Source organism: Bos grunniens, chromosome 11 (assembly GCF_055505025.1).
Source record: "Bos grunniens cultivar Pamir isolate PY7600 chromosome 11, Bosgru_T2T1.0, whole genome shotgun sequence".
Classification (NCBI taxonomy): domain Eukaryota; kingdom Metazoa; phylum Chordata; class Mammalia; order Artiodactyla; family Bovidae; genus Bos; species Bos grunniens.
Window position 1 is genome coordinate 94661390 of NC_141175.1, and position 21631 is coordinate 94683020.

The 21631-nt window shown below is 47.6% G+C and overlaps 1 long non-coding RNA gene across 3 annotated transcripts in view; it reads left to right on the top strand.

Moving 5' to 3' along the window:
- The window catches only part of LOC147363573 (uncharacterized), a 61826-nt gene that overhangs the window by 22992 nt on the left and 17203 nt on the right, over positions 1-21631 (top strand). Inside the window, exon 3 of one of the 3 annotated variants that reach the window (XR_015135968.1) lies at positions 12836-13466. The exons of the other annotated variants lie outside the window; for them this stretch is intronic. This is a non-coding gene — a long non-coding RNA (uncharacterized LOC147363573). Of the gene's footprint in view, positions 1-12835; positions 13467-21631 lie in introns of those variants that run through there. 3 annotated transcript variants of the gene reach the window in all.

The following is a 21631-nucleotide window of genomic DNA, read 5'->3' on the forward strand; positions in this document are numbered from 1 at the left end:
ATGCAGTCATCCCAGGGCTTCAAAGCAGACAGTCTGGTGAGTGGATTGCTCCTCTGGCTGGTGAAGGATTTTTCATGTGGGATCACATGAGACTGGGCTTTCAGAATGGTGCTGACATGCTGATTTTGAATGACTCAAATTGTTTACATAGATAGGAGCCTGATAAAAATATATTTTCCAAGGGTCCCACACAGCCTAGGGACAGCTCTGCATTCCCCTGACATTAAACCTTCCTGCTGTATTGTTGCTTATTGTATTCATTGATTTTCCCTTTGTTGCTTTGAAACCTCCTTTAAAAGACCTACACCAAGGGATATTTCCCAAATTCCCTTTATTACCCCCTCCTCACCATGTTTCACAATCCTTAGATTTTAAAATTGGATCCAGATATGACTTCCAGGCCCCAGTTCTTCAGCTCAAACAATCTCCCTTTGTCCTGGTCTCTGTGGACAGTGCTCAGCCCCACCCGACCCTTAGCCTTCTCGCAAAAAAGCAGGAGGCCCTCTCACACCCTGGGATTTCCAGGAGCCCAAACATGTGATAAAACCTGCTAAGGATCACAGGGCTGTCCAAAGGGGTATGGAATTGTCTCAGCTTATGCTTTCATCCTGAAATGGGGCCCTCTGGGTTGTCAGTGGAGACTGTGGCCTAAAGGGCCCCATTGGGCAGACATCTTTTGTGCTTGGCACCTGCTCCCCTTGTCCTCTCTTTTTAGTCTGCTTGCCCAGGTCCTGACCCCCTGGGTTTCCTTCTAATGCATGCTCTGGCCTGTTCTCTCCAGTTAAGTTGGGATGAAAGGTTGGAATAAAACAGCCACAGTCCAGGGAGCAATTGTCCCTTGGCAGATAGAGGTGAACAGACCATCCCTCACCCCAGGAGGTCAATGCTGTGAACCACATTTCCTTCCCAGCAGCATCTGCCCATGGGCCCCTCTCTGAGCCTCTTTGTCTCTTTCTTCTCAGTGGGGCTGTCAAAAGCTGAGCCTCACAGGTTGTGACTAATCACTAGCAGATTTTTTTTCCATCCAAGAAGAAGAAAAAGCTGAAGGAGATGAAGAAAAACCCCAACAGTGAATAACTCGGAAGAGTTTCCAACATGTGGGTGTTTTTCTGGGACCAAAAATCAGGAAGATTCCAAATGTAAACAATCCCAAAATAGCTCAGCTCTCCCAACCCCAGGCATTCCCAGGACTGGATGTCCACACTCCCTCCCTTTTCCCTCTGGGAACCCAAGGTCAGGGAGAGGTGGCAGGATTGGGGCATTGTGAAGAATTGTTTGAGTGAGCCTAGGCAAAGCATAGGCTCTGTGAATCTGAGATTTAATCTTGTTCATTAATAACAGTCTTCTTTCTGAGAGAGGGGCGTCTTCCTGCCTCATCAGATCAGATCTCCCTGAGATCAGGGACCATGACAATGGCTTTCTTTACTCAGAGTCATAACCCATTGTGCTTAAACCAAGCTCTTGAGATTTCTTGCCAGCATAGTGTAATGGAAAGAATATGGACTTTGAAGTCACACAGGGTTGGAATCTTGGCTCCAACACTTATTAATTGTGTGGCCTTGAGTATGTTATTTAGCATCTGGGAATCTCAGTTTCCTCCTTGTAAAACTAGGGCAGTGATTCTTACCAGAGAAAATCCTCTAACTCGTGTGCCTAGTATGATGTCTATTACCTAGAAAGGGCTCAATGAATGTTCCCTTTCCACCCCACCCCTTCCTATGTATGTAGCTTGAGCTGGAGAAACCAGTATGTTCTTTTCTACCCCTCCACCCACGCAGAGAATTCTGTGTGTTGAAATGTAGATATTACTCCTTTTCTGTGTACTAAAAAATCACTGTTGTAACCCAAAAGGAAGAATATACTAAATGTATAATTTAAATGAAATTTCTGGAGGTGATAATACAGTACCTGAGGAGATAATGAAAATTTTGGTGAAAATCATGGAACTGATAACAGTGGAGTTGATGGTGCTCGTGGTGATGAAATGATGGTGGAGGGTGTGGTGGTATTTTCAGAAGTAATGGTGGGCATGGATGCCAAGGAGTATGGATGGAGACAGTAGCGATGGTGATGGTGGGGGCGGTAGTGGAGATGGAAATGGAGGTTATGATGACGTCAAGGAAAGGATAACAGTGATGATTACTCTGGTAATAAAGGCTCTGACAGAGGTGAAGATGGTTGTGTTGTGTGGGATAATTGTGTTACACTTGACTTGGAGTCACGGTGAGTTATGGTGATTAGTGACCAGGATTACCTCCAACCAGTTATTCACTCCAGGAGATAAAGGCACAGAGGAAGCAGGCACAGCAAGGTGGAAGAATGCTATGTGATTAACTGTTACTTTCACCCTAAACTCCAATGGAGAACATTTGACTTCTTAATCACTGCTGATTAAATGCTTATGTTTATCTTGGCTACTTCCAGAAGCCTCACTAAAGTGCTATTTTAGTGGAATTTTTTTTTAAATTAATAAACCCACAAGGAAAAGGAGAATGGGAGAGGAAATGGCAGCAGGCAAGAGAAGTCAAGAATTTGGAAATTAGAAAGTGGATGGATGAGTGGTACCTGACATAGCAGACCACAGAAAACTGAAACCCAAGCCTGCAACGTTGTGGGGGTAGATGGCAGAAGCAAATATGTAGCAAAACGTTTCTAGTCACAGAATCCCAGAAAAGCTTGGGAATTGGAAGTACCAGTTACTTCTGAAGGCAGGGATTGAGAATGAGGGTGAAAAATTGGGAGGGTTGGTTACAAGTTTTTTTTTTTTTAAAAGACCTGTAAGAACCTCCCCATCTCAGACTTATTCCCTACCCCATGCAACCAGGTAATCATCCCCTCCCATGCTGGCAGAGGACAGAAGGTTTATGTTCTGAGATGTTGAACCTGGAAGGTTCTAAACACTGAGACATCAGGCAGAGCATGCGGAGGGGTGAGGAGCCAATCTGAAAATAGGATATGTCTGTTTCCTGAAAGGTGAGGATTTCTGCTCTCTTCATCATCAATTCCCAGGTAACTGAAGTCAGGTAAATATCATGCAGGAAGGCTATTTGAAGAGACTTTCCAGAGGAAACTGGTTTTCTGTGGGAAAAAGTTCTATAGGTTCTGGTATTTGGTCTTTCAGATCAGATCAGATCAGTCGCTCAGTCGTGTCTGACTCTTTGCGACCCCATGAATCGCAGCACGCCAGGCCTCCCTGTCCATCACCAAAAGCCCACATGTCAACAACTTTATCTCTTCTTCCAACATTTTTATCAAAATTTTAGTGCCTCACACTTCAGTATGAATGGACAGCTAAGAACTACTTGATATTTCAGGAAGTTCTTCAACATGAAAGGTAGATATCAAGACAAACTAAGAGGAAAAAGGAACATAGACGAAACAAAGAAGAAGAAAGCACAGATATTATGATTGACATTTTAAGAATTATATTAAAAAGGTGATGCTTCCTTTAAAAGAGAACTGGAGGTGATTTTTTAAAAGTATCAGAGAAAACAAAGCTCTTGGGAATAAAAATATAATATTTTTATTTTATTAAAAGTAAAATTAAGGCTGGAAGATAAAGTAAGGACAAATTCCCAAAAAAGAACAAAATACCAAAGAGACGAAAATCAACAGAAATGGTGATCAGTCTAGGAGCATCCTCTAAAAAATAAGTTCTAGAGAATAAAAAATAAAGGAAGGAGGTAAAATCACCAAAGAAGCAATATAAGAAAACTTCTCCAAACTGCAGAACATGAATTTATAGATTGAAAATTTGCTATGAGTACATGGCAAACTGAATTTAAAAACAAAAACAATTTCCCTCAAGGCACAAACACTGGAAATAAAAATGTAAAAGTTTCCAGGGAAAAAAGATTACTTACAAATTGCTGAGAATCAGCATTGTATCAAAGATATCAACAACTACTACTATACAAAGTAGAAGGAAATGAATAATGCTTCTAAATTCTGAGGGAAATAGTTTCCACACTAGATTCTATACCCAGTTAAACTAGCAATTGAGTATGATGAAAAAGAAAGATATTTTGGGGGCATGAATGGTGTTTAAAAATTAGCTCCCAAGCACTATTTCCAGGAAGATATTGAAGAATGTTGTCCAACTTAATTAAGGAGTAAACCAAGGAAAGGGAAGGAGACAAAGGATGTAGCAATCAAGGTAGAGACAAAGGAAGTCTGAGGATGATGGTGAAGTGGAGAGTCAGGATGAAAGTCGTACAAAACATGCAGAGGACAGTCAGTCCATGTTGGCCATGAGGATGAAGGACTCCAGGTGAGAGTTCTCCAAGAAGAAAATAAAAAATGTACAGTTATGTACGTTCAAGGGAAAATTTCAGTTCCACTGGAAATTTCAGGGATGAATTAGTAAATGACACATAGAAAATTAAGCAAAACAGGTAATTATTAATACCAAGAGAACCAGAAAGTCATACAAGAACGGAAAAGTGGTGCAACTGTGAATGATAGTAATTTAGTAATAGTAATGCAAAGGCTGGATATGGTTGTGATCAAAATCAATATTGCTGTGCAAATGTGCGTGTGTGGTGTGTGTGCGCGCACATGCATATGTGGGTGGCCGTGTTGTAAGAGAGCTGACTCCTCATCTTCTATAGTAGAATGGCAGTAAATAAAACTGGAAATGGAAAAATGCAAGATATATCAGTATTACCATATCATTTATAGGCATGGAAATAAACACTAGAAGAAAGAGTTAAAGCAATTCAACGGACTTGCCTCAGGAAAGGAGGACTCAGAAGTAAGCAGGATTGGAGCAGAAGTCTTATGGTTTTCATTACAAACCTTGTAGAACATTTTACTTTCAAAAATATGTACATGTATGACTTTGATAAAAAAAATAAAGATTTAAATAGAATATAAAAATCAAAACTCGAGTGAGCTGTGCTAGATTATGTGGAGAACTTCTTGACCAAATAAGTCAATCCAAATGGCTTGGAACCAAGATCAGCTGAAAGACCTGCTCCATCTATCGCCTCTAGGTCCAAACCCAAGTCTTGGACATGTCCACACTCACCAGAAAGCCACAAAAGGGAGCTCAAGAAACACGGAAATATCTTGCATTTGCTCCATTGCTTAGGCCCTTCCAGGACCATGTGGCTGCCATATGGGAGAGAAAGAGAGGAGTGGGGAGAAAAGGTTCAAGGCGAAAAGGAGAGATGACTGGGCTTTCTCCCTGGGGGAGCAGGCTGTAACCTTCATACTGCACCCATGTGGGCCAGAAGGTAGTCTGGCATACTACCTCCTGAACTAACACAGCACATCATAAGATATTCTTAGACCTAAATAACATTGCAACACTCCTTGATGCAGGAAGCTGGAAGAGGAGAGCTGTGAATGACCTTTAGAATCCACCAGTGAAGATGGCAGTGAAGCTGGAGGTGATAGTATGATGATGGGGCTGATAGAGATAGAGAAATTGGTAGTGACAATGGGAATTTTGTGATGAACATAATAAAGGAAGTGACAGGAGAAGCGATAGAGGCAGTGAGGATGCCAGGGACAGTGAAAGTGATATTGATGATGATCTTGGAAGTAATGGCCAAAATTCTTATAGAGGAACGATGGAAGTGGTTGTATTAATGATGACAGGGGTGACGAGATAGAAATATTAGAGGAGAGACATTAGCAGTGATAGTAAAGTGATATGGTAGTGAGACAGGTGGTAATAATGGGGTTCATGTGATGGGAGTGATACAGAGAGAGGTGAGAGTAATGCGGTTGACATTGACAATTATACCAATGAAGGTGGAAGTGATAGTGACTCTGCTTGGTGGTGAGAATGGTGAGCGTGATGGGAGTGATGGTGGAATTGGTGTTGGAGGTGGCATTGGTAGGAACATTGGCGGGGATGATGGATTCATAGTTGTGGGGATGTTGGAGGGATTATGGCCAAGATGTCAAGTTTCATAATGGTGAGGACAGTGGTATTCATAAGAGATGCAGTGATGCTGGACATGGCAATGACAGACACAGTATTATCAGTATAGGAGTATTAATCAAGATCGTAGGACAGATACATATGTAGGGCATCTAAAGACAATAGTCAGAATAGGCTGGGTTATGCTGTAATAACGAACAGCCCCTATACCTTAGAGAGTGTACACAGCATAAGTTTAATTCTAATACTATATGTTAGAAAGTGGTTCTGTGCACTTGGTCACCCGTGGACTATGCTGATGGAGTATCCAATTCTATGTGCTTTTAGGATCACGGTGGCTATAAGAGAATGTGGAGAATCTTACACTGTTTCTGTATTGGTCAGCTTAAGCTAGGTTGTGTGTGTGCGTGTCAAGCTGCTTCAGTCCTGTCTGACTCATGTCATCTCTTAAGTCTCCTGCACTGGTAGGCAGGTTCTTTACCACTAGCACCACCTGGGAAACCCTTAGGCTAGGTTGAGAGCATGCTAAACTGCTTTGGTTGTGTCCATTATGGACTGTAGCCCGCCAGGCTCCTCTGTCCATGGGATTCTCCAGGCGAGAATACTGGAGTGCGTTTCCGTACCCGGCTCCGGGGGATCTTCCTGACCCAGGGATTGAACCCATGTCTCCTGAATTTCCTGTATTGCAGGCAGATTCTTTACCACTGAGCCACTGGGGAAGCCCTAGGCTAGTTTAGGGGGTGGTAATGAGAGACTCCAAAATTTCTCTGGCTTTCCACAACAGGCTTTCTCACTTACTTTTATGTACATTGCAGGTTGGCTGTGGCTTTGCCCCACATTAGTTTCACTCTGAGATCCAGGCTGATGGGGCAGCCTCAAGACACGTATAACTTTGCAGTCTTGCGGCAGAAGGAAAATAGAGTATGGTGAAGCATGTTTTGGGTTTTCAAGCTTCTGCTCAGAAATGCCACCTATTATAGTCTGCCTATATTTTATTGGCTAAAGGATGACTAATTTCCAAAGAGGCAGGAAAGTGCAATCTTCTGAGGAGGTTGGAAAGAGGAGAGCTGGAATACTGGTGAATTCTTTAGTGACTTACAGCAGCTGTTTGTTCATAGAGTACAGGAGGTACTAGGGGAACGGAAGCATCCTGAGTGGCTGGTATGGTCATGGAGGAAGGACTTGGTCAATCTGGAGGGGCTCTGGGATAAGAGGAAAGCAATTTAAAGGCAGAGGGGGCAACACCAGGAGCTAGAGGCAGGACACAGCATGGTAAAGTGCTCAAACCTGCTAGCCATTGCTCCTTGATTCCCAGTGTATTTCTGGCTTCCCAGAAATTCAACAAAATCTGGGAAAGTTGTTTGGAGCGCAAGATTCATAGAGAGAGGCAGCAGAATATACGGACTGAAATGCTGGCTAGAGTCAGAGCAGGGAGGACTTTGAATGCCTTGCTGAGGTATTTTGCAACCTAAACCACAGATAAAATCTTCAGCCAGATAAATTTACTGGGATGCTGCATGCTCTATCCCCTTCTTGTACATTAACTCTCTTCACACCAGGAAACCCATTGCCATTTTCAACATGTGGCTTGAACATCCCTCCCAACTCCATCCCCATCCCACCCCTCTAGATCATTACTGAGCCCAGTTTGAGTTCCTTGAGTCATAACAGCAAATTCTTGTTGGCTATCTATCTTACATACGATAGTATATGTTTCCATGTTACTCTCTGCATACATCCCACCCTCTCCTTCCTCCCCCATCAGTTGTGTTCATAAGTCTGTTCTCAACATCTGTGTCTCCATTGCTGCTCTGCAAATAAGTTTATCAGCACCATCTTTCTGGCTTTCATATATATGCGTTAGTATAAAGTATTTATTATCCTCTTTCTGACTTACTTCACTCGGTATAACAGGCTCTATGTTCATCCACCTCATTAGAACTGACTCAAATGCTTTTTTAATGGCTAATATTCCATTGTATATATGTACCACAGCTTCTGTACCCATCCATCGGTCAGTGGACATATAGGTGGCTTCTATGTCCTAGCTATTGTAAATAGAGCTGCAATGAACATTGGGGTACATGTGCCTTTTTCAATACAGCTGTCAATTTTTTGTTTTCCTGTAATGAGCAAATGACTTCCTTTGGCCAGTTTTGCAAACCACATATCTCTTTAAGGGACTTTGCATCACACCAAAGCATCTACTTAGAAGAGGCAGATGTTACATCACTATATCACTTCCTTAGGAGTCAGAATCACTGCAGTTAATCAGGGTGTCAGATGTTTTAGGCTTTTTCCCCCGCTGTCCATCCATTCGTCCAATTATTCAGTACCTTATCAATTGAGTTCCTACAATATATCTGACACATGGCAGGTAACGTCCTAGTATAGACCAAGGACTCAGTAACTGACAACTCCTTTCCTCCCTTCCCTTGGAAAATTCTCCCTGTAGGTAAAATGACACTTCTACCACAAGGCATCCAGTTCTGGATGCCAGGGACAGCTGTCCATCTGTGGAACTGGCTGCCCCTGAACATAGGGCCCCCTCTGAGTGTTCAACCTCCAAGGCCACTCTGGCCTATTACATCTTTGATTGAAAAAGACAGTGACCCTGACAGTCTTATGTTCCCTATACAGACAGGAAATCTAGGCCTCATTGTTGATAAACTAACAGGGTTTCTGGGTAGCTCTCTAGGGAAGTCTGATCTAGTCTCACAGGTGTCAGAGCCATTCTTATCTCTTCTGTAGTCTCACTATCTAATTAACTGAAATCTGTCTGATCTTGTCCTAATTTTGTGAGATGCAATGGGCCAGTTTCCTTCTGTAGCCTCCCTATGGGAAGCATGACCCTGTTTAGACTAGAATGTCCTAAGCAGGGAGGACATCTAGGTGTTCCCAGAGAGACACCCAATGGTCAGGTGACCAGGGTAGCCCCACTCTCCAAGCACGGAAACTTTTGGACAGCCATTCCATCGAGTTGGGGCTGCACCACTCCCAAGAACTCCATTCACAGCACAGGGAGAACCAGGCTTATAGGCTGCAGGGTGAATAGTGGCCCAGGGCTTTGGGCAGTGTGACTGCTTTGAGAACAGTACATTTTTTACCTGCATCAATAATATGCTCCCTGTGAGTGCAAAGAGCTATGAGGTTTCAAAGCCCACTTCTGTGCTTCCAAATGATCCTCAAAACCCTCTAAGGTCATATGGGAAAACTGAGGCCCTGAGGCAGAAAGTGACTTCACTTGAGTCATAGGACTATGAAGTGCTGAAGCGGGAGCCAGGGAAAGATGCTCTGGCTCTTGCCACCGTGCTCTGTCTGCAGTGTCACGTGGCAGCTCCTTGCCTCCTCCCAGGACGCCCCAGCCCCACAAGTCTCCTGCCTCCCTGACTACCTCTTCTACCCTGCTTCCTATTCCTTTTAGGTCCAGGACCCTTGTTTCCAAAGCAAATATGTGATAAGTAGTCTGGACTGATGAGAGAGGACAGAGGTGCTGTTGGTCCTCCGGGTAACACAGGTGCGTTTTCTTAGGTGCCTGATCATTAGGGCTCCTTAGGTGCCTTAAAAGGAAATGAGGAGGAAAGGTCACCCCTTTGGATCTGGTCTAGGATAGAGCCAGGCAGGCAAGAGCAGCACTGGAGTGGAGGGGAACACTGCTGGGCCCTATATCCCACCTTGGGTCTATATCCCAGTTGCCTTCTTGTTCTCTCCTCCTGTCTGTCAGATGTGCCTGACATCCAGAAATCTGAGATGCCTGGAAAAGAAGGGAAGAGGCGCAAGCAGCTATGAGCTCATCTTTGCCGGCTGGCGCCGGGCGCCCCTGCGGGACCCTTTTTCCATGGCGGGGTCCAGGCTCTTCGGGTGGTGATGACTTCAGGGCTGGAGATTCCCTACTGGCTGCCCCGGGGGATAGACACTGGCTTCTGGTGCATTCCAGCCATGCTCCCCTCAGCCCTGGAGACGTGAGAACCAGAGCTTGAGACCCTCTGTCTCCCGGCTACTCTCCAGGGGAGCCTTAGGCCCAGAATGTCCCCAGACGTCTACTTGTCACCTCCTTCTGACCCAGACCTTTCCATTCCCCACTCTTCCTGTTCCAGGGATGGAAAGTCCAGGACCAAGAGATGGGTCCCTCCTTCTTTCTTTTGGCCTGGTTTCCCTTCTGCCTTCCTCCCTCCTCCATCAGGCACCCAGTTGGCCCTGAACCCTTGACCCTGCTTGCCCAGCAGACATCAGACCAGATGGAGCCAGAGACTGGACACTGACTAATGGCTCCATGAAGGCTGTGACCTGAGAGAGGCAGTTGTGGGCAGACCTTGGATCTGCCCTTCATGTTGAGAATGGGAACTTGGCTTACCCTTCTCCTTCCCAAACCCACCATGAAATACTCCAGTCCCAGCCTTATGCAGGCATCTCTGTTGTCTAGCCTCTAGAGGGCTTTGATTCTCCCACCTCACATTGCCTTGGCATTTCTTTCCTTTCTCCCTAACCCAGCCAGCATGCTCTAGCCTAAAGGGTTTAAGGGGCTTCCCTGGACCCTTTCCCTCACTGCTGCTGCTGCTGCTAAGTTGCTTCAGTTGTGTCCAACTCTGTGCGACCCCATAGACAGCAGCCCACCAGGCTCCACCATCCCTGGGATTCTCCAGGCAAGAACACAGGAGTGGGTTGCCATTTCCTTCTCCAATCCATGAAAGTGAAGTGAAAGTGAAGTTGCTCAGTCGTGTCCTACTCTTTGAGACCCCATGGACCGCAGCCTACCAGGCTCCTCTGTCCATGGGATTTTCCAGGCAAGAGTACTGGAGTGGGGTGCCATTGCCTTCTCCGACTACCCACCCTCTACTAGCCCTTTCTCCACACTGCTGGTAATCTCGGCTCTCCCTCTCAATCTAGCCTCTTGAACTTGTCTATATCTGCTTCTCCACTATGCTTGACGTTCACAACTCAGCCCACTCCACTTGGACTTAGGCTTCTCTACCCCAGTGAGTCTGTGTTCACCATGGGCACCAGTGGCTTCATGACCAAGTTCTTCTCTGACCTCTCTCCTTTAACTTCTATGGAGTCTGATTACACTGACAACCTTCCTCTTTGACTACCCTTTGAGACAAAGAATCCCCATATCCCCACATGTGGCTTAGGCCATGGAAATTTACTCTCCTCTCAAGGAAAGGGCTGGGTGCATGGTGGGGGTGGCAGTGTGAAGGCTTCAAGACCCAGTTCCTATTTGTTCTGCCATCTTCTATGTGGCATTTCCATTTCTTGGCCCCAGATGGATGCTCCAGATCCTGCCATCTGTGGGAAATATGATGTCACTTCAGCTCATAATTCACTGGCCAGAACATAGCACATGGCCATACCAAGCTGGAGACTGTGATCTCTAGCCAGGTATATTTTCCCCTTCCCATGTAAGATAGGGAGAACAGATACTGGAGGATGACTACCTGTGATGGGTCCTTGTTAATATATGTCATGGGCGGTTTTCCTCCGTCTGTCCCTTTAAATGTTGGTGCTAGCTTTTCAAGCCCACTTTCTTCGTTCTGTGTGTGTTTTCCATAGAGATCCAAAGCACCCCACAGATTCAAATATTGCCTTCCCAAAGAGCTCCCACACCTCTATCTTTAGTGCAGAAGTATCTCTGGAGAAGGCAATGGCACCCCACTCCAGTACTCTTGCCTGGAAAATCCCATGGATGGAGGAGCCTGGAAGGCTGCAGTCCATGGGGTCGCTGAGGGTCAGACACAACTGAGCGACTTCACTTTTGCTTTTCACATTCATGCATTGGAGAAGGAAATGGCAACCCACTCCAGTGTTCTGGAGAATCCCAGGGATGGGGAAGCCTGGTGGGCTGCCGTCTATGGGGTCGCACAGAGTCGGACACAACTGAAGTGACTTAGCATAGCATAGCATAGCATCTTCTGACTCTACACCTCACAATGGGGTAATTCCTTTAGGAGGTCCCACTAACACCTTAAAATCAAACCTAACTCACGGTTTTCTTCCCCAACTTTCTTTTTCTTATGGGACCCTTGCTCCTGTGTGTGCCCTGACTCTTCCCCAGGCTCTATCAGTCCCCATGTAATTCAACCCTTGAACTCCCCCAAAGCCATCTCTTCTGCTTCATCTCCCTACCTCAGTCCAGGTCTCATCACTTCTGTCCTGGTCTCACAGCTGTCTGCTAGTTGTCTCTTGTCTCCCACTTGAACTTGCCTCTCCAGGTCTATGGTGCAGCCAGATTCTTCCATACATGAACATCCCCTGCTTACACATCTTCCCTGGCTCCCTACTGCCCACAGTGCACACCCAACGGCCTGCTCCTTCTCATTCCAACCCCTCTTCTTCTTCTTGCTTTGCTTTTCCAAATGGCTCATGACCTCTGAAAACTGTACATCCTGTTTCTCAGCCTGGGTTTCCCACCCATCTCACTTTTGCCATCTCCCCAACCATGTGGCAGACACCTACTCAGTCTCCAGGACTTGGCTCAACTGTCTACCCCTCAACTGTCAACTGTGGAGATTTTTATTGCCCCTTTAATGCCTTTTAGGGGCTACTATGCCATGATTCCAGCCATGACCTCTAAGGCATAGCTGCTGTCTGTCCAAGGGCCAGCACCATAACCATCCATTTATGTATCTCTTTCTCACCTGTTCAGGAAGTGTTTGAGGGCAGGACCAAGACTTTCCTTCTCTCTGTCCCCAGCACCCAGCACAAGATCCGGAAAACAGCAAACATCCAGGAAGTGTTTCTTGTGTGAATGAATAATCATGTCACCTTGGCCCAAACATCATCAGGGGCTCCTCAATGACTCATAATAAAGTCAAAGGACCATCAGGTCCAACGCTGACCCCATCATCCAGACATACCATAGCCACATACTCTCAGGCTCCCACATCTTTTGCAATTTGCTCCTCTTGTGTGGACTGACTTCCTATTTTTCTTCACTCACTGCAGTGCCACCTTCTTTGATCTACCCAACTCAGTCACATAATCTTTGCTCTGCACTCCTGTGGCTCATGCTGCCGTTATGGTTCTTTATTGTGACTGTCAACAGACTGCAGTGACCAGCCGTGGTGTTAATATCCAGCCTCCCTCCCTCCACCTGGAGTTCTTTCCCTTCCCTGCTGTCCCCAGCACCGACATGGCTGAAGAGAGGGTACTGGCCTGGTCTTTGGCAACCCTGCCTTTGTGGTCACCATTGGGACTTCCCCAAGCTGGGTCAATCATAGCTCCTTATCCACCTGGTTCTGGTTCACTGGTTCAAGACCAGCTACCTCATTCAATTTCATATACCTGATATGCTTTTAAAAAACAGAAACTGAGGAGAATGAGGTAGAAGTGGTATGATGGAAAATTTGGAAGCTATTGGATGCTGTTTCTCTGTGTGAAAGAAGTCACTGTGCATTAAGAGAAGGAAGCTACTACCCAGACAGCCATGATGAGAGACAGAGATGGAGATGGAGGTGGAGATGGAGATGGAGATGAAGGTGAAGATGGAGATGGAGAGATGGAGACAGAGATGGAGATGAGAGATGAAAGACAGAGATGGAGATGGAAATGAGATGCAGATGAGAGAAAGATGAAAGATGGAGATGAAGATGGAGATGGAGAGATGGAGACAGAGATGGAGATGAGAGATGAAAGACAGAGATGGAGATGGAAATGAGATGTGGATGAGAGAAAGATGAAAGATGGAGATGAAGATGAGAGATGGAGATGGAAGTGAGAGAGCAAGACAGACACACACACAGAGAAATCTGGGGGCACCTGAAGCCCAGTTGTATTCTTGCTCTTGCCATTACTTGACTGAATTCTGTGAGGCAATACTCATCTTTTTTCCTAAACTTGTTCAAGGTGTAACCAGAAGTCTTGACCCATACGTATACTTGTCTGGTTCTACTTATTACTGGAGTTGTCTGGGTGCAAATTTGCCCGCTCCCCATCTGTCTCCCAGTCTGTAGAGGGCATATCCCTCTTTGGGTGCCCCCATGATGGCAGAGCCCCCACTCAGGCCTACAGCCCTAGATCAGGACTGGTCCACCTTGCTATTGCAATGACTAAATGCTCCCATACAGGGTGACTGGGCTGCTGCCTGACCATGGCTTTCTTCTCATTTTAGGCTGTGTAAACCCATCAACAATCAGCAAATTAATAGTCTGTGAGCCAAGGTCGCTCGTGGTTTGTTTACTGCAGCCGCTGTTCCCCTAGGCTGAGGCGTTCTTTCCACAGGTGTTTCTTCAGCCTGGGCTTGATTTATTCCTTTTCCCTTTCCTCCCTCACCCAGGCTAATTATTGCTTTTGTTTATAACCAAGTTAAGTAAACTGACCTCCATCTTGCCCAGCAGAAGTCTCCATGCCTACATGGTCCATTAACGCTGCTGTGGTGTGGCTGGACACTGGCCAGACTGCAGGACACCAAACATCTGGATCCTGAGGAGGTTTCAAGGTTCACTGCCAGAGGGCAAGTGTCGGGGCTCAGGGAAAGGGATGCTGCAGCAGACTTTTGTTGCCAGTGACCCAAGACTTTGCCTGGCATTCACACCAAACCATTCCTCAAACAAAGTGGAGAGGTCAGCCTGGGTGTACATTCTGAGCCATGGGCCAGGCCTGGGAGGAGAGCAACATGTCTCCCTGGGAAGAGACCATGGAGCAGATTGGTAGAAAGGGATGGCCAAATAGTTGAAAAGGGGCTGCTTTGGTAGGGGCAAGGGAGGCTCTGTGCTCTGCTTTGCTGGGAGTGCTGGGATGGCTAGTGACTTGGGTCCTTTCTGCACTGGAGCTGCCTACACTGGAATTGGAACTGCAAGGATTGAGTCCAAAGCCTCCCACTGCCCAACTAGGGCCCAGAAATTGTGGGCTGGTTTTGGTGTATAAAGACAAGCCCCAGGCACATTGGCAGGGTGTCCTCAGCAGGGAGGAGCAGGCACACTTCTTTACTCTGGCTCCCATGTGGTTTAGCACATGGGGAGCTGTCTAGGCAGGGGGCTACCAGCCAGAATTGGCTGTCCCCCAGTCCCTTGTCTTAGGCCCTGATGTCACCAGCCTAGACGTCTGGCTGTTGGGTTTGATTGGCTCATGCTTGGAGGGAGCTGTGGGCCAGGGAGCTTAACTCCATGCACAGCCATGCCACCCAGCCATGACCACTCGCAGACATGAACCACACTGAGCCTGAGGTCCTCATATGTTCCATGAGGATAATAATAGCATCAGCCTGGTAAGGTTGTTCTGAGGATTAATAAAGATCATGAACAGAATATATTCAGCATGCAAGAACTGGAAGACTGTAAATACCCAGCTAGTGATAGCTACTACTTACAAGTTGCTCCTCTTATTCTCTGTGACACCAGCATGTTCTGTGACCTTTGGCAAGCCAGTGTCTCTGAGTCTCAGTCTTCTTATCTATAAACTAAGAGAATTTCCATTAATTTTCCTTTTACAAGCCAAAGTTTCATTATTTGTAAAATGAGGATGATATTGTTTTAAAATTTATATTAATGGGGACTCGGGGGAAGAAGAGTCTCAAATGACATATGGTCAAAGTGATAAAGCTTTGAAAAGTTAAAGAGCTGTTCTCACTTGAGGGATAATAATGATAATAAGCAATAATGATAAGTACTAATTAATTCTATGGGAAAGGGCATGGCAACCCACTTCAGTAGTCTTATCTGGAGAACCACATGGACAGAAGAGCCTGGTGGGCTACTGTCCGAGGGGTCACACAGAGTTGGACAGGATTGAATTGACTTTGCACAGAACAATTAATGCTAGTAGTTTCCTCATGGGTTTCTATCCACTTGTCAAGGGTTGTTGGGGAGAATTTCCAGTGTCTGTGTTGAAGAGGAAGTCTGGCAAGTGGTCCTGAGCAGAATGGAAATTCTGCAGGGATGTGGCTGAACTGGAGACTTTCAGCCCACTCTTGGGATGTTTCCAAATTATTAAGTGTGTGGTTTGGACAAGCTCCCCACGTTGTGCTGATGCTCTTGACTCCCACTCTATTGCCCTTCTTGGGTATTCCTCACTTTAGCTCAAGGCTTTGAGGCTTGTTGTAAAGTCGATACCCCAGGGATCCCATTCACAGCTATTCTCAGATCCTCACACTTGTGAGTGATTGAGATTCCTATAAGGGAAGAGTCTGGACAAAGAAGCAGTAGACTTGGGGTTGGATAATGTGGGGAGAGCTCACAGAAGGGAAGACTGCAGGCAAATACCTCTCTGGCCAATAATGCTTACGTGTCTCCCTTTTGTATTATCTGAGGTTGGTTCAGTTGCTCTGTTCTCAGGGCCTAGATTCGGTTATCTTGGCCTCTTTAATACAATGTTCCCCTTCTCTCCATTGATCTGCTGCTCTCTCCAAGAAATTGTTGCATGTCTCCAGGAGTCAAGTTGAGTGTGGTAAGCTTAACTTCTTTACTTGTGCCTTGTATTGTGAGGACAATATGTTTCATTTTTTTGAATAAGAGTGCATTATAATGTTAATTAAGTATCTTTGGTTAGGGTCCCCTAGAAGCAGTCCTGAGACAAGGATTTGAGTGCAAGTAGAGAAGCGATCCCAGAAAGTACTGGGAGGGCAAGAATGAGCCAGAACAGGGGAGAATCCCAGGGTGTGCCATCAAGTAGCTCTCCATGTGGGCAACTGGGGCTCAGTTCCACTGGGAACTTGGGAGACAGTCATCTCGAGCAAAGGGAAGGAAGCTGGGGTGTCTATCCACCACCTCCTCATCTTTCTTTGACTGAGGACTACTTCCAGGAGCGCTAAGCCTCCAGCACCACAGGCTTGTCCTGTGTGTAGGCTAAGTACCTGTAATACTAACAGTCTTCAGTTTGTCAAGTGACTGCTGAGGATGATGGCCGGGCACCAAAGAGCCTGCTGCAGCGTGCTTCTATAAATGGGGTACAACCTCACCAAGACTCTGAGTGTACTTCAGAGCTGGAGATCACAGGGTTTGAGGACAATGCTAGCCAGAGATGGTCACTATAAGCTTCCTATTAGGAGATAACGTTCCATGGGTCTCTCCTGTACTCCTTGCCAGCACAAGCCCGGGCTTGCTTTGTTCTTGATGACCTTTTCAAGGTTGTTTGCATGGTTAACAGTCTATGAAGACAGAGAAGGTGTCTCCCTCTGCAGCAGAGGGCAGCTTTGTTTACTATTGAGTACAACAAAGAGAATCTCTTCCTCTGGGTCAAGTTTATACATGCTTACTGCCTATTATAAAACAGTCAGGCTCCCTAACTCAGGGATCCACCCCTGTAATTCAGCCTATGATATATGCAAGCATCTCATGGCCCTCGTTGCCTCACCCTGTAGGGATGATGACTCCCTGCACTGGTTCAAATGCTGGTGATCTGGATATTACCATCATGTTAGTAGGAAACTGTCCTTTGTCTCTGAGCCAGGAATCCTGTGTCTTTTGCCAGCATCTCTGAAGCAGTGTCAGGCAAACTTGCTAGCTTGCAAGCAGGGTAAAACATCTCTGTCCCTTCTACAGTTCTTGAACCTCTCCCACCCGCACCCCAGATCAAGTGCCTAGTCATGGTGTAAGTGATGAAAAGAGAGCTTAAAATCGAACAGTAAGTCAAACAAATGGAAAGTAAGAAATCATCACATGGTCTGATGGCTTGAGCATAGTACCTGGCTAGGGGCTCTGAGGGGAGGGGTTGGGGGAAGGAAGAAGAGCTGGAGCAAATGGGGAAGTGGGAGTAAACCCAGAATGTCCATGCAGGCCTGGGAGAGGTGCCGGTCAAGCCTAATACAGAGTCAGAAGTGAGTGAGGAATGCAGACTGGGCTGGGGGGTGCTGGGAAAACCTTAAACCCTTTCCCTCCTGGGGCCTGTTTCTCCCACACTGTACTCTTACCTTCTCTGGGACCCGCTGTCCTGACCCCTTCATCTCCTTCCACTCACAGTGCCCAGGGTGCCTTGAAACCACCCCCCCCCCCAGAATCTGTGGCACTTTTTGAGGCATGTAGTTGTGTGGCCTGGGAGCTGGGGTGGGAGCTGAGCCCAGAGTCCACAAGCACCCCCACCCACTTTTCCTGTGGCAGCCAAAGACCACCAGGAACATCCACCAAGTAGAAGATTTACAGTCGAGCCAGGAGGAGTATCCTTGTGAAGATACCTACACAGTCGTTTCAATGGGAGAATTTACAAGCATCTTCCTTCTCTTGCTACCGAGTGGAAAAATACACTGGGCCTAGAGCTGTGAGTTCCTTGCCAAGGCCTGTGACTCATCCCCAAGTCATAAATAACGGGTCCCTCATGACAAAGCAGAGAAGAGAGCTGGGCCCAGGGCCACATATTTATTAGAAAAGAGAGTAGAACCATTATTTGGGGGGCTTGGCTTCCGGAAAACTCAAACCACGTCACATTAGAAAAGGTCAGGAGGCATTTCCACAGGGATGCAGACCTGACATTTTTTCTCATGTTCTCAACCTTTCATCTGGAGCAGAGACCACCCCCTCCCTGCTGACCCAATGCATCCACCAGAGGCATCCCTGGCCACCTAGTTCCCTGGACCAAGATGAGGCCTTGCTATGTCCCAGGCCCTGCTGGGATCCCCCTCCACCTCCTGATGCTGCTGATAGCCACAAAGGGAAGCAGAGAAGTGAACCCCAGTGGCCACCACACTGCAAGCATCAGGAAACATTTACTGCCTAGAAGGATGACCTCTGGTAAGTTACAGTCCCTCCTGGGGCCTCCATTTCGCAAGGCTTCAAGGACTGCTGTCAGAATGAGGTGAGGGAGTGGATGCAGGCCCCGTGCAGGCCCCAGGACTGGCCACCCTCGTGAGAGGCAGAGACCAGGGGCAGGAGGAGAGAGAAAGACTCAGTCCTCTCTGATCACTCTCTCTCGGGCTCTCTCCCCTTCTCTGTGCCTCTCTCTGTCTCTGTGTATAGGACTCAGAATCCAAAGGATAATGAATGCAGACAGGGAGGAGCAATAAATCATTTATGAATTGCCGACAGAACCTTTTATGCTTGAAGGAAACATGGCTGTGTGTGATTCAGGGAAAGCTGAACTTGGCATCTTCTCCTAAACCCACTCTGATGTGTTCAACGTCGCCTCCTTCGTTTCTCAGATGGGAAAACCAGGTGTGTAGGATGATATCCCGCTTTCCCCAGTCCTTGCAGCAGTGGTCCAGGCCAGTGCATGCTCCCTCTACCCTTTCTTCCCTCCTCACTGCACCTGCTCAGGGCCCTGCCGTTCTTAACCTGATGGCACAAACTGGAGCAAGTTGCACTTCCAGCCCTTCTGTGGCCTCTGGCTAAAGTCCATTCCCTGCAGCATGGCTCCCAGCCCCCTGGGATGCAGGCCTGGGGGTGCTGGGCCGTTGAGGCCTCTGGTCCTTGATCACCAGCCCAGCACCTACCCACACAGCAAGGTCCAGGGCTGGCCCCTCCTTCTGCATGCTGCTCCCTCAGAGCCACCCCTGCCAGGCAGACACCAGACTCGGCCTCATGAAGCTCTGATGGCCCTTAACTTGTATTACCCATCTGTGTTCCTAGCCTGGTCATGCACTCCTCTGGGTAGAGATGGTCTTACTCACTTAATCTTCACAGATCCTGGCATATAACTGCAGCCAGGGGAAAATTCAAAGAATGAATAATGGATGGTTGATGAGCTGAATGGAGTGATGGATCAGTGCTGCCTTTATGATCACTCTTGGCCGACACAGGCATTCATGCTGAGTCTACTTCCCCGCTCTGAGCTGTGCCCTACTTCCATGGGGTTCTTCTGGCCTTCAAAGCCCATGGCCTTAACTACAACTGGCCTTGAGCACAGATGACTAACAGAAGCTCTGTGTGTGGTTTGGCTGTTTGATCTCTGCTACCTCGGCTGTAAGGGAGATGCCATTCTTCTACCCTGAGCTGCACTGGTCATTTCAGACACTGCACAAGGGCCATGAGCATTTACTAATGTGGGCTTCCAGGGCTCTTCTTTAGAGATACTGAGGTTGGAAACACATTCCACCACTGTGCACTGCAATCACAGAGCATGGGATTAAAACAAAACAGAATCCTGACGGTCAGATCTGGGAAGCCTTGTAGGAATCTTCTGGACCACCCAACACCTTCATCATCCAGATGAGGCCCTTGCAGCCAAGGGTTTGGCCCACAGGCCACAGTGCTGTTGGGAAGGGCAGCCCCGCAAGCCCAGGGCTCACCGGTGAACTCTGGCTTGGGCGGTTGTCCAGTCATCACATCTTATTGCCCTCTTCCTCATGTCTCAGCAGCCCTGGGCTGGTCTGGCTCCCTCTCATGCAGCAGATGCCCCCAAGTCCTCCTAGACTCACACCCCAATCCTTGTTTCTTTTCTGCCTCCCTTCAAGCGCTTGGTACTCAGGGTCTGGGGTGGGGTGGGGGGGTACAATAAGACCTCAACCCTGAAGACGATGGATTTGGGTCTCAACCCTGAGGCTTAGAGGCAGCTTCTTGGGACTGGTTCACGGCAGAAGGTCATCAAGTGCCTCCTCGATACTGTCCCAGTTTCTGGCAGGCTCAGCGAGGCCCGGAAAGAGCCTGGAGTGGATTAATACAGACCCATCCTTCTCAGAGGGAAGAACATAATCAGCCAGAGGCTATAAGAAAAGGGAAATGAGTGTGGACTAACATAGGGCAACTCGTGGGCTGAAGTCTTGAGTCCCCAGCTCCCAAGTGTTCTTGGAATCAGGAAGGGTATTTGGGGAGGACAGTCTGGAGGGGAAAACTCTGGGAAGGCTCACGGCAGAAACAGCCTGGGAGGACAAAGGCCAAGAGGGTGCTCTTTCCTCCCTGGACGCTGCTCAGCACTGGCCTGGAGCGGCAGCACACTGGGCTCAGGCTGGGCAATGGCCCGTCCCTTGGAGTCCCAGGTGGAGGGAGCGGGTTAGATATAGCCTAGAGGGGCTGTTCAAGCTGGGATCCTGGCTGGAGGCCTCAGCCTCGCTGCCTTAGTCTCCAGAGGGACATTACCACCTACAAAGAGGGCCCCCGTGTGGTCCTCAAGGGCTAGTTCTCATCAACCCCTTCTTTCTGGACGCGGAGTCTCCCCGTGAGCAGAGGAAACTGGATTCACAGCTTCCCTCCCTGCCCCAGTCTAGTTCAGCTGCGTTTGTGGGCAGTGAGAATCTGAGGGATGCTGGCCTAATGGTGGAGTTGGAGGCAGTGGGGATGAGCTTGAGCATTACTTGGAGGCATAAGGGCAGCTGGCTCCTCTGACCCCACATGGGAAACTTCTCGGGGAGAGAAGTCAGCCCCGTTGGTTTCTTCAGCTGCGTTTCCTGCCTTGGCCCACCCCCCTCCATGTGCTAGGCACATCCAGCTCCAGAACCATTGCTATGTTCCAGGTTCTTACCCAAACTGTTTTCTCTACTCAGAGTACCCTTCCTACCCCCTTTCTCGCCCCATCTCAGCTGTCCCCACCATACCTCCTGGATAATAAGAGCCTTTTCACACAACAGGCATGTGGTAAGTGTTTGTTGAATGAGACACCAAGGTCAGATGCAGGGTCTTAGGGACAGAGAGATCTGAATTCACGTTCAGTTCTCTTTTGCAGACAATCTTCGTACTGAATTTGCTTGTGACCTTGAGCAAATGTCTCCTAGTCTCTGGCCTCCACTTCTTTATCTGTCAATGAGAAAGCCGAACTGGCCGAGCTGTGAGCCTCCCGGCTCTGACACAAATCCTGGGTGGCAGTGAAGCCAAGGTCCTGTCCCTGTGCTCCCCGCTGGCCTGCCTCACCCTCCCCAGCTGGGAGGAACATCCTGAGCAGCGT